At 37.9% G+C, this 12,424-nt stretch overlaps 1 pseudogene; it reads left to right on the top strand.

Annotated features, from left to right (window-relative positions):
• LOC102190647 lies at positions 1,576-11,754 on the top strand (annotated as a pseudogene).

The following is a 12,424-nucleotide window of genomic DNA, read 5'->3' as shown; positions in this document are numbered from 1 at the left end:
GGAAGATTATGCTGAAATCTATTTAAGAGAGAAAATAAATTCCTTTAATGTTGGGCTAATTCTTGGTATGCCCACATTTAATATCAGTCATTTGGCTTAAGCTTTGACCCCGCTTAAATGCAAATGTTCCTGAGAAGAGTAAAAAATTCAACTCATCACGCATTTGTGCCTTATTATATACAGTTTGTAAACATTTGGCTAGAAAGGAATGAGTTCAGAATTTGAGAGCACTGTCGACTGAAATTTTGAAGAGAGAATATATCTGAGAATGGAAAAACTATGATATTCAAGGACTGAGGATATTCAATGCCACCAAATTGCTGATTCTATATTTTTGCACTGTTTGTTTCTTACCAATATTCCATATTTTTAAAAAGATATTTTAAAAATGTAACTTCCACACCTCAAAAGTTTTACAATATTTTGATGTTCTATATCTTGCTGTTTCCACTTTACAATTTATAAATTGGTATCATTTCAGAGGAATCTTTTAAGCAATAAATAAACTCGTATTTTCAGTAAAAATAAAATAATAATAATAGTAATTTAAAGCAACACATGAAGCTCTAACACCCTTGCCAAAATTTGCATAATTGAGAAAGGCACCTTCACGTGTCAAATCTAATTTCTCTTATTTTCGAATGAAAATGTTGAAAACATGGAGAATCAATGGTTTGCCAATTACAGTCAGAGGTGAGTCTAAGATCAGAACAGAGATCTCCTAGTTGCTAGTCCTGGTAATTTGTATGTATGGTATTAGTAAAATGCTTTCATCCACTTCCCTCTAGCAGGGCCTCCCATTTTCCCATGTCTTTGTCCTATATTCCAAGTGTGCTCTCAATGGTAATGTCAGTAGAATATAACAATGTGTAAAGTATGTAATAACAATAGAGGTTGTGAAAATAATTCTTAAGGGATTATTCTCCTAAATAATACCTGTATTTTTAATGGAGCCTATTAAAGTCAAATACCTAAGCATAGCAGATCACCCTGCAATGAGAGGAAAGCCTGGTACCAAGGAACTCACCTTGTATCTTTCATCCTCTACCAAAGCATTCACTTGCACTACTGCTGGAAGTATTTTCTGAATATGCTCCATGTTAATCCTCTAATCACAGACTTAGTCAAAATGCTTTCCACTGCCCGTGGGAGAAGGAGAGCACTAGACACGATGGGCTCTGCAGATACACTGAGAATAAAAGTAAAGTCTTTGCTCAAACTCTGCAAACTTAGATGAAATAATCAAATACAAATCAGATTTTTGAGCAATACAAGAGAATTATTACCTATCCCTAACATAATCCCAAAGTTTCTATAGCAAGATACAAGAAGAAAAGAGGAGAATCTGGGCCAGGTAATCAAGGCATGAAAAATTATATGCCACAATCTACGTAATAATATAGACAAACACGAATCTACCAGGAAAAAATTTAAGCAGAACTGAGGTCATTAGGACAAAACAAAAGGAATATCCTGACTGCCAAGACTAAGTGGGCAAAAGAAGGACAGCCTTCTAGAACAGAAGGCCATAAGAAGGAGATCACAGAATATCACAGACAAGAATAAACTGGGGCTATGGAACGAAAAATAAGAAACGAGAAAGCCGGAAACATTGAGTTCCGTCATAAAAAAGGAGTCTCGAGTAGGAGCATGTTGCATGTGCAAGGTATGATGTAGTTACTTGTCTACCAAGCTTCATTTCAGATGCTTAGGAAGAATCTACTATATAAGACAGAAAGAAAAAAAATGATTCCTTTATCCATTGACTGATTGCTGATTTAATATTCAACACCTCAAGCATGTGGCTTGAAGTTTTGACTCTCCTTAGAAAAGAAATCTGTGGTTCATTCTTTGCACCTCGTCCAGGTTATATTAGGATTTGTGGTAAACCTCCAGTCTTCATACATCTGGAACCTATAAGATAAATGAATCACTCTGTGGTTTATACACTGATGTTTTCAACATACCTTTCTTCATATCATTGTTCCACTGTATATGCATTTCCATCACTCTGAAAGTAACAGTGAATTAAAATTATGTGTATTCATGTCTTCTTCATCTAATATCCTCATTTAAAATCTCTAAAGGATGGCATCATAACTTTCACTAATTCTTTATCCTCAGAAAATAAAATTTTATATATGGGAGGCATTCAGTACTAGCTGATAAGAACTTTACTAAAGATACTTTTGTTAAAGAAAACATATGATTTTCAGCCATGTGAACCAAATATTATTAATTTTCCATAGCATACTGAGAAATGTTTTTTTAATTTAAATAAATTACCCTCTGAGTCCATTACCATGTTTTAAATTCCACTGTGCTCACTATAGAATTAGTGTTCAGAAATGGTGCTAAGAATTCGAATTATGTTTCTACTTTTATCTAACCTACTCTTTGTCCTTAAATATCTCGACTCTTTTTTCCTAAGTCTAAATTCCAGATAATACTATTGATTTGTGTCTGTGTGTAATGTAGAGCGGTACCTTTTATCCATTTTTAATAGGGCATCCTATTTGAAAATACTTTTCTAGAAAAGTTATAATTTTTGATGCAATATTGAATGAACTACTATAAATCCTTTCTCAGAATTCCTGTGTAAACATATATATGTAAATATACACACATACAGAGTCTCACCTATTCATCTTTCAGATCAATAGACTCTATTTGGCTGGGGTCTGGGGGACAATTTGTATCAATGGAGTAGAATGAAACCAAATGTTGTGTCCTTGGTCACATTAGCAAGGTAACTGAAGTAAATGAGTTTACAAATAACTGTGGTTCATAAAAGTGCCTAAGAAGCTTTTGTACAACCATAACATTAAGATGCCAAAAGTCTTTGCCAAGGAATTCTTGGTTTCATGTAAAAGTTTCTCAACTCTCATAAATATTTCTCTTTCTATCACAGCATTGAAATAAGACATTTTCATATGGGAAAATTTAGATAAGTCAATGGGCTTCCCTGATAGCCAGTTGGTAAAAAAATCTGCCTGAAATGTAGGAGACCCTGGTTCGATTCCCAGGTTGGGAAAATCCGCTGAAGAAGTGACAGGCTGCTACTGCTGCTGCTAAGTCACACAGTCGTGTCCACCTCTGTGCGACCCCATGGACAGCAGCCCACCAGGCTCCTCTGTCCCTGGGATTCTCCAGGCAAGAACACTGGAGTGGGTTGCCATTTCCTTCTCCAATGCATGCATGCATGTTAAGTCACTTCAGTCGTGTCCAACTCTGTGTGACCCCATGGACAGCAGCCCACCAGGCTCCTCTTTCCATGGGATTCTCCAGGCAAGAATACTAGAGTGGGTTGCCATTTCCTTCTCCCAGGTATAGGCTACCCACTCCAATATTCTTGGGTTTCCCTTGTGGCTCAGCTGGTAAAGAATCTTCCTGCAATGTGGGAGACCTGGGTTCAATCCCTGGGTTGGGAAGATCCCCTGGAGAAGGGAAAGGCTACCCACTCCAGTATTCTGGCCTGGAGTATTCCATGGACTGTATAGTCCATGGGGTCACAAAGAGTTGGACACGACTGAGCGTATTTCACTTTAACTTTCAGCTATGACACAGTGATCTTATTTCAATCAAACTATGCTATTTTTTTTAAGCTCCGTTTCTCTCAGGAAGATATTTTTTTCTTAAGAATATTTACCAGTGACTAGAAACTAAGCTATTCCAGTCTGTATAAACCACACCCTTATATCCTGTGCCTTCTCAGCTTCTTTTGAATAAGTAGCCTACTCCACGACCTTGTCACTTGCCACAGCCAACTGAACTAGGAAGACAGTCAACCAAATGTGTCAACTGGAAATGCGGAGCCATTAACCAGAGAGACAAGAAAATGCAGTCTGCACTGAGAGAGTCTTACACGGCTGTCTCTGAGCTACCAGAAGAACTTAAAGAAATCTGATGTGCAAGAAGAAATATTAAAGAAGCTGATTTCAAAAAGAAGTAGCAATGAGAGAAAATATGAACCCAGAAAGAGAGACAGAGCAAAAAGTAAGGGTAACAGTTTTCTTAGTGTCTGATTATTTTATCATTCTTGGTTCTTATTTCTCTGACTAAATTCCATTTGGAATTAGGTAAAATAGGATCATTATAAATGTTCTTTCTTACCAGAGTCACATTCAAGCTCTAGTGTGCACTGCCAACAACTAGGACTATAATGATCTTATAGTAAGCACTGAAATGGCTATTACTTTTTAAAACTATATATAAAACTACACATAACATGTGTTTTTTAAAGACAGTAGTTTGCTTAGATACTTTGGTTCCAAGGAATTAAATAGATAATTTAGGACTCTCATATCTGAAAGAAGCATCACTGACAAAGTGTCTGTTACGGGGTATGTGTGGGGTCAATAGTTTTACATCATCTCATTTTATCCTTCAACAAACTTCTGAATTATGTGCTATTTCCAGCATTTTACAGATGATGAAACTTAGACTTAAATAACTTTCCTAAGGTCATAAAGGCACTAAGTGGTGAAGCCAGAGAACAAATTCAGGTCTCTCCAATTCCAGAACCCATATTCTTTTCATATTTTATTTATGTAAGTTGGTCAAATTTGTATGCATCCAGTTTTTGACAGAGCTGTTCTTCCAGAGTAATGGTAAATTAAAACACTAAGCTAAAGGCTACTGAAGATGGTTTAAAATACTTGCAATTCTAAACTTGCTAAATTAATAAAGGGAATAAAGTTGGGATTAAAGGACACATGAAGTCAAAACTAATTAATTGCTCGACTGTAAGTGAACTAAAATCACTCAGATGCCATAATTTAATACAGGAATCTATTTTGATTTTGCCTCATAGGGAGTAAGATGATATATTTTCATATCTTTAATTTCAAAATTACTACCTTTTATTAAGTAAAGTTGGCAACTTACTTGTCAAAAATATATGTACTTAGTATTTTATAACCATATCAGACACAAATAAATGGAGAATTGTCTTTATGATTAAAAAAAATCTGAAAAATATGATTCATAGAAATGAATAATTTTACAGCATTATTGAAAAGGCACTTTTCAGTAGATGTTTCTTACTGATATTAAAATAGGTTTATCTCTCCGTCACCAAAATATTCATGCAAAATTATAAGTACTTCATTATTTTTAATCCACTTTCAAAATTTTATTTTTTAACAAGGGAAACCCACTGCAGTATTCTTGCCTGGAGAATTCCCTTTTGGACAGAGGAAACTTCAGGCTACAGTCCACGAGATCTCAAAGAGTAGGACATGACTGAGCGACTAAGCACAGCACAGCACAGCAGTGTGAAACTGTACCCTCGATTAAGACACTGGCCTAAATTGAGACTCAGATAAAGTGTACTCAGTACCTTAAGTTTCATATTTATAAAATAAATATATGAGAATAAGTTCAACTAAAATAAGTTTATTAAACAATATTATTTGCAATTAGTTTTTTTAGTATGTCATCAACAAGAAAAAAGGGACAATTTTTCTAAAGACTAGTGATTATGTCATTTAAATCTTTAAATGATTAGCAACTTGTAGATTAAATATAATTTGCACCATTTTAGGAAAATAATTTTTAAAACATCACTCTTCTGGAAGATTTTAGAATGAAAACTAGAATACAGTTATATATTTTAAGACTTTGATAAAATAATTTCTTTTATATGACTTTAAAAGCATCTCTTTTCTTACAGTTATTTTTTGCTTTGTTTTTAATGATAAAAGAGACTAAAAGACAGTTTACTCTTTGAGACAGTCTCTGCATATTAAACAAATTTCAATTACAGAGAAAACATGGAAAGGAAAAAGTTTTTTTAAGCATAGCAATCTTCAAAAATAAAATAAACATCTATGGAACCAAAAATGGAATCAGATGTGTAAAGCAGGAAGTAGAGTTGAAACTTCAAATCTCCTAGGCTTTGCCTCCAGCAGCAGGCAGAGTAGATAGGGAGAAGCAGAAATTAAAAATTCCTCACAGACGTAGACACTAAATACAGACTCACTATTTGAATTGAGGCCTACAAAGGGGGTCAAAAAAGAAACTGTAACTCTTCGCAAATAAATGACATATAAAGAGACATACCTAAAGACATGGGGAAGAAATAGAAAAATCTTCCCACTGAGAAAGGTACCCAACCACTTGCTAGATCATTACTTAACCTGAGTTTTCCCAATATCCCCAGAAGGTTAAAGTGCTAACTTTAATCGATAACATAAGATCTGTCTATATAATAGGACTTTAGGACCAAATGAGAAACACAAAACTAGAAGCAAGGGAAACTGTATAGAGAGGGGATGAGAGGAGGCAAATGCCATCCTAGACAGGCCTGCAAACCAAATTCCAAAATAAAAGAGCTTCTATTTGTCTCTTTGGGTATAAAGATAATATTGGCTTCATAACTAGCTTTGCGGATGCCTTAATATCTGGTCAGTCTTCTCATTTATCTTCTTAAAGTGAATGTAGCAATCTCTAAGTGTTTTTTTTTTTCTCCAACACAAATTTTTTAATGAATCTGTTCAATTATACTACAGATTCAGCATAATTATTTCTTGAGATTGCACTGGATTTGTAAAATAATTCAGAGAAAATAATATTTAACACATTTAGTATGTTATGTCATTCCATTATGGATGTGATATACCTATTATTTATTCAAAGTTGTTTAATAAACTTAATATAACACATATTACATACAAATTTATACATTATATATCATACATTTATATACATAAATATCCTATATATCATATACGAGGTGGAGGGCTTCATGATGGAATTAGTGTTCTTATATAAAGAGATGGGCTTCCCATGTGGTGCTTCCTCTGGAGAAGGAATGGCAACCCGCTCCAGTATTCTTGCCTGGGAAATCCCATGGACAGAGGAGCCTGGTGGGCTACAGGCCATGGGGTTGCAAAGAGTCAGACACGACTGAGCAACTGAGCGTGCACGTGCATGCTTCCACGCATGCACACACACACACACACACACACACACACACACACACACACACACACACACACATAGGAGGATATACTGAGGCAGGAGATAGACAGTCCCAGGCTGAGGAGCTGCAGTGTGTCACCTATGAACAGATACTCCAAGATGAAGATAATAGCAGGAGGCTAATAGGAGAGGCTGAGCCCTACCTAGATAAGGGACAGAGACCATATACTTCTCATCCTTGAGGTCAAGGAGACCTTCCTGACTATACATGTGCAGAAAGGCTCCTTGAAGGTCAAAAAGGAAGTGATGTCAACCTACTCTTAGGTCTCTTTGCTGGAATCCTTCTTGGCTAAGAGATGCACCTGTAGCCAAATGTGGACTCAGAACCAGGCAAAGCAAGATGACTGGCCAAAGGAAACCCAGGAGAAATGCCTGATACAAGAGCACAACCACCATGTGTCTATTCACACATACTCTTTTTTTTCCCCCCAAAGACACTTTACTTGTTTCACTACTCTCTGTCTCTTTGTGGGAATTCATTTCTACAAAGCCAGTGGGCCAGGGGTTTTGTCACTGGCCACTGGTCTAGTGGCTAGGATTCAGCACTCTCACTGCCGCAGCCTGACTTCAATCTCTGGCCAGGAACCAAAATCCTGCTTCAAGCCACTGCAGGCCGAGGCCACCTGAGATCAATACCACGGAGCTCGCTTCCTCTCACTCTGTATATGAGACCCCAGCAAGAAGGCAGCCATCTACAAGCCAGACTCAAGGGAAAACCAAATGGGCCAGCGCTTTAATCTCAGACTTCCCAGCCTACAGAACTGTGAGAAATAAATTCCTACTGTTTAAGTCTATGGTAGGCTGAGCTAATATAAATTTTGATACCAAGAAGGGAGGTATTACTACAACAAATATCTAAAATTGTGGAAGTGGCTTTGGATCTGGGTAATGGGTAAAGACCTGAGGAGTTCTATGGTACATGCTAGAAAAATTGAGATCACATTCAGAGTGATTCTGAGGAACTCAGGGGAAAAGGAAACAGAGATGGACAGAAATTTTCCATCTTCTTAGAAAAATACATAAATAATCATAAGTAGAATACTGGCAGAAATATGGATACTAAAGGCAGGCCATTTTGAGGTCTCAGATGGAAATGAGTAACAGGTTATTAGAAATCAGAGGAAAGGTAATACTTGTTACAAAGTGGCAAAGAACTTGCATGAATTGCATTCGTATTTTAGTGTTTTGCGGAAATTATAATTTGCAAATGATGACTAGATAAATATTGGATATTTAGCTGAGGACATTTCTAAGCAAAGTGTTGCTTAGAAAGACTTGTTTCCACCTGCCTCCTTATAATAACAGTGAAGAAAAGAGATAAATTGAAGAAAGAACTGGTATACAAAGAAAAACCAGATTTTATAAGATTTGGAAAATTCTCAGCCTGTTCATATTTCAAAAACTGAGCAAGTGTATTCAGAAGACAACACCAAGGATATGGCTGGACTATCACTTGACAGAGACATTGCATGCCCGCATGCTAAGTCGCTTCAGTGGTCTCCGACTCTTTTGCCTATGGATTGTAGACTGCTGGGCTCCTCTGTCCATAGGATTTTCCAGGCAAAAAAACTGGAGTGGATTTCCATTTCCTACTCGAGGATAAAGACATTATGAGAGTATATAAGCAGAAACACAGCCAGTTTGAACTGAAGATAAAGACCATATAAAATAACAAAAGGCTACTGGACTTCTTAAATTCCACAGGACAGGACAATAAAGCTATTCATCTACTGCTGCTGCTGCTGCTAAGTCACTTTAGTCATGTCCGACTCTGTGCGACCCCGCAGACAGCAGCCCACCAGGCTCCTCTGTCGCTAGGATTCTCCAGTCAAGAATACTGGAGTGGGTTGCCATTTCCTTCTCCAATGTAGGCAAGCATGCTAAGTCGCTTCAGTCGTGTCTGACTCTGTGCGACGCCTACAAATATGCATTATTCTAAGAAAAGAGAAGAATGACATTGGGAAAAAAAATAAAAACAAAACCACAGCAACAAAAACAAGCTTACTGATACAGAGAAAAAGATTGGTGGTTGCCAGAGGTGGAGCAAGGGTGATGGGATGATGGTGGACAAAATGCATGAACTGAGTTAAAAGGTAGAAAGTTCTAGTTTAAAATAAATAAGTCATGGAGATGTCATTCACTCATCCTCCAACTTTTTTTCTGTTTGCTGCTATTCCTTTCATTTCTTTTTAATTTCACATCACTATCTTCCTGAAATATGAATACTTTAATATATCCTATCTTCAATGGTACGCAAGCCCTTTCATGCCTTCTCCCCCAGTAAGTTCTTTTTTTTTTTTTTCAATAGACAAAGAAAAAAAAAAAAGCAGTTCAGGCTAATGAAGAAAGACCTTATTCTTCAAGAAAATATAGGAGCATATATTTATGGTCTCAGGATAGGGAAAAATATTCTTAAGTCAAACCCTCTCCCTAAAATGGGAGTAATGCTAAATTTTTGCATTGTTTCAGACAGGAAATGAAGTAGAGTCAAGTACCAATTGGCTGGTTTCTTTTCCTCACTGTTTTGAAATTTAGATTACTAGGTCTGAAAGAATCGACTGAAGTTTACTCAGAGAGAAACCATGTCTTATTTTCATCAATTTCTAAGCCATTTCGGCCATGAGGTTTCGGAGACTAATAAGTAAATTGTGAACCCCATCTCACGTTAATTCATACTCTGCGCAGCTCAGACTCCTGACAAAAGTTCCACCTCGGTTGAGGGGCAAATAAATTTGATCCTTTCCCCTCTGTTTCAACCTCCCCATCCTTAGGCATACACAAGTTATCACAGTAAGAAAGCAAGTGTATGATAAATCACTCTGGGAGCTTCCGGGATGGTGAACCGAATAGAGATTTAGGAAGAAGAAACAGAGTTGGGAGGACCTGTAAGCTCCTGCCCCTTCCTACACGCATGGCCCTACATTTCTCTTCACGGGGCTGATCTTCAACATGCTCAAGGGCTCACCTTCTCTCAGAATAACTTCTTTCTGCAACAGGCATGGCCTCCTTCCTTCCAACTGAGCGTGGAACCCACTGTCTAGTGGATGAGCAGAGATGCCGCAGAGCCTCCAGTCGCCAGGCCATCTCCCAAGCGGGAAATAACAATTCTCAGTAACTGCTTCAGACAGTCGCCGAGGCTGCGACGCGCCTGCGCAGTGGGCGAAGTCGGCCTTGTGAGGTTCCTGCCAGTTCTCTGTGCGACGGGGTCTGGGACTAGTTCAGCGTTCTGTGGAAGAACTGAACGTGCCTTAGCTGCCGCAGCTGCTTAAGCTGTATTACCAGAGGCTCTTTCCAAATGCAAGGTACTATCGCTGTCACATATGGCGGAGTGATAAAGAATTACTGAGTTACTTTTGACACCATGGATTTTCATTCTCATTGAAGAGGATATTTACGTTCGCTATCACTCCTTCATCAACCAGAGAGATCTGGAAAGGATGATGTAGACAAGCGTTCTAAGTGCTGGGCTCCCATGACGTTGGCGATATGCACCATAGACAGAGCACTGAAAGATTTAAGATCGTTTCTGGATGTATTCTGGAAGGAGACGTTTTCATTGCTGGGTCTGGGATTAAGCAGAAAATTGTCCTCTGAAATACTTTTTGGGATAGTTGAATTATTGCGGCTAGTTAAAGGTGGTCAGGGCTTCCCCGGTGAGTCAGCAGTAAAGAATCGGCTTGCAATGCAGGAGAGCTGGGTTCGATCCCTGGCTTGGGAAGATCCCCTAGAGGAAGGCATGGCAGCCCACTCCGGTATTCTTGCCTGGAGAATCCCCTGGACAGAGGAACCTCTTGGGCTGCAATCCATGAGGTGGTAAAGACACAGGACTGAAGCAAGCTTAGCACAAGCGCAAAGGTTGCAAAGTTCACTTAACTAAAGAAAGCACTGTTTTATCAGAAAATCTATGCTATGCTAAGTCACTTCAGTCGTGTCCGACTCTGTGCGACCCCATAGACCGCAGACCACCAGCCTCCTCCGTCCCTGGCTTCTCCAGGCAAGAACACTAGAGTGGGTTGCCATTTCCTTCTCCAATGCATGAAAGTGAAAAGTGAAAGTGAAGTCGCTCCGTTGTGTCCTACTCTTCGCGACCCCATGGACTGCAGCCCACCAGACTCCTCTGCCCATGGGATTTTCCAGGCAAGAGAACTGGAGTGAGGTGCCAATAAACATAACTTTTAAAAATACATTGACTTGATATGGCTTGGTTGATCAAATATTCTTGAAAACAAGAAAGCTAGAATAAGATTTTAGCCCTTGTTTCTGAAACAATTCATGATGAACTTCAACAGAGCTTCCAAAGTCTCAGTTCACTTGAGGCTTGGGAGCATTTGAAGAAGGTAGCCGGTAGATGCCAGAATAACATTGAAAATGACAGATGTGGACTCCGGCTGGAGTGAGAGACGCCCCAGTACTGTTTGCCACAGTGGGATATCATTGTTAGCAAAGGAATCAATCATTGACTAAAGAGCCCTTTTAAGTGTTCATCCTAATACATATTGCAGTGTGCTTATTGATTTACAGAAAGTAGATCAATTTACAGTTTCCACCATAAGCTCCATCTGCCATGAGTTGGATACTATTTCCACTAGTGAAGAGGAAAAAGAGAAGTAAGCTGAATCTGATATCAAGCATAGAATCAGAGATTATAAAACAACCAGTCTAGCTCCTTATGCAAAAGTTTCTGAACAATTTCTTGAAAGTTTAGATAAATTCTCCAAAGGAGAAGTTATCTTTCAGAAGAGTGATTTACAAAAAGACTTCAGAAGATAACAACTCCCTTCAAACCTGTGTGGCTATCTTTTACCTTCAACCAAGAATCAAATACTTCAAACACCATTTCATAAACAGTACAGAACAATGTATGCATTTTTAATGCTCAAAGCAATTCTTTTTTCTTAAATGATTATGTTGAAAATATTCCTGAGACTACCGAAGGAGAGTATCAGTTTTCCTGGAAGGAGCCATAATAGAAAAGATAAGTGGACTGCAGATAAACTTGTAAAATTTAGTATTGTACAAAGATAAATCTAAGATTTCTTATATGAATATGCAGTCCTGCCAGTTGCCATATACAGAGGTAAGTGAGCAGTAATATGTTTAAGACTTTAATCTCAGCTCATTGGATACAGCTTCCATATTTCTGGAGTGAATGTTCTCGGTGAATGAGGGCTTTGTCCGTAAGTCTTAGACACTATTTATATGTGGAAGGTGCATTCAGTCACTCCCTAGTTTTGCTTACTAATATTTTTATTGGTTAGACTATACCTCACTGTCCATATTTTAAATATTATTTTGAACTCAACATCTAAAGCTACCAAAACTTCAATTCAAACATATAAATTACTAGATTACAACATTAGGGGCTAGTCAAGTTATTTATTTTTTTATAACTATCACAGTTGTAGCTCCTAACTTCTTCCCTCAGAGAACAATTAGATTA

Source organism: Capra hircus, chromosome 2 (assembly GCF_001704415.2).
Source record: "Capra hircus breed San Clemente chromosome 2, ASM170441v1, whole genome shotgun sequence".
Taxonomy (NCBI): Eukaryota; Metazoa; Chordata; class Mammalia; order Artiodactyla; family Bovidae; genus Capra; species Capra hircus.
Note: the sequence above shows the minus strand (reverse complement) of the source record. Positions and strands in the feature narration are given on the sequence as shown.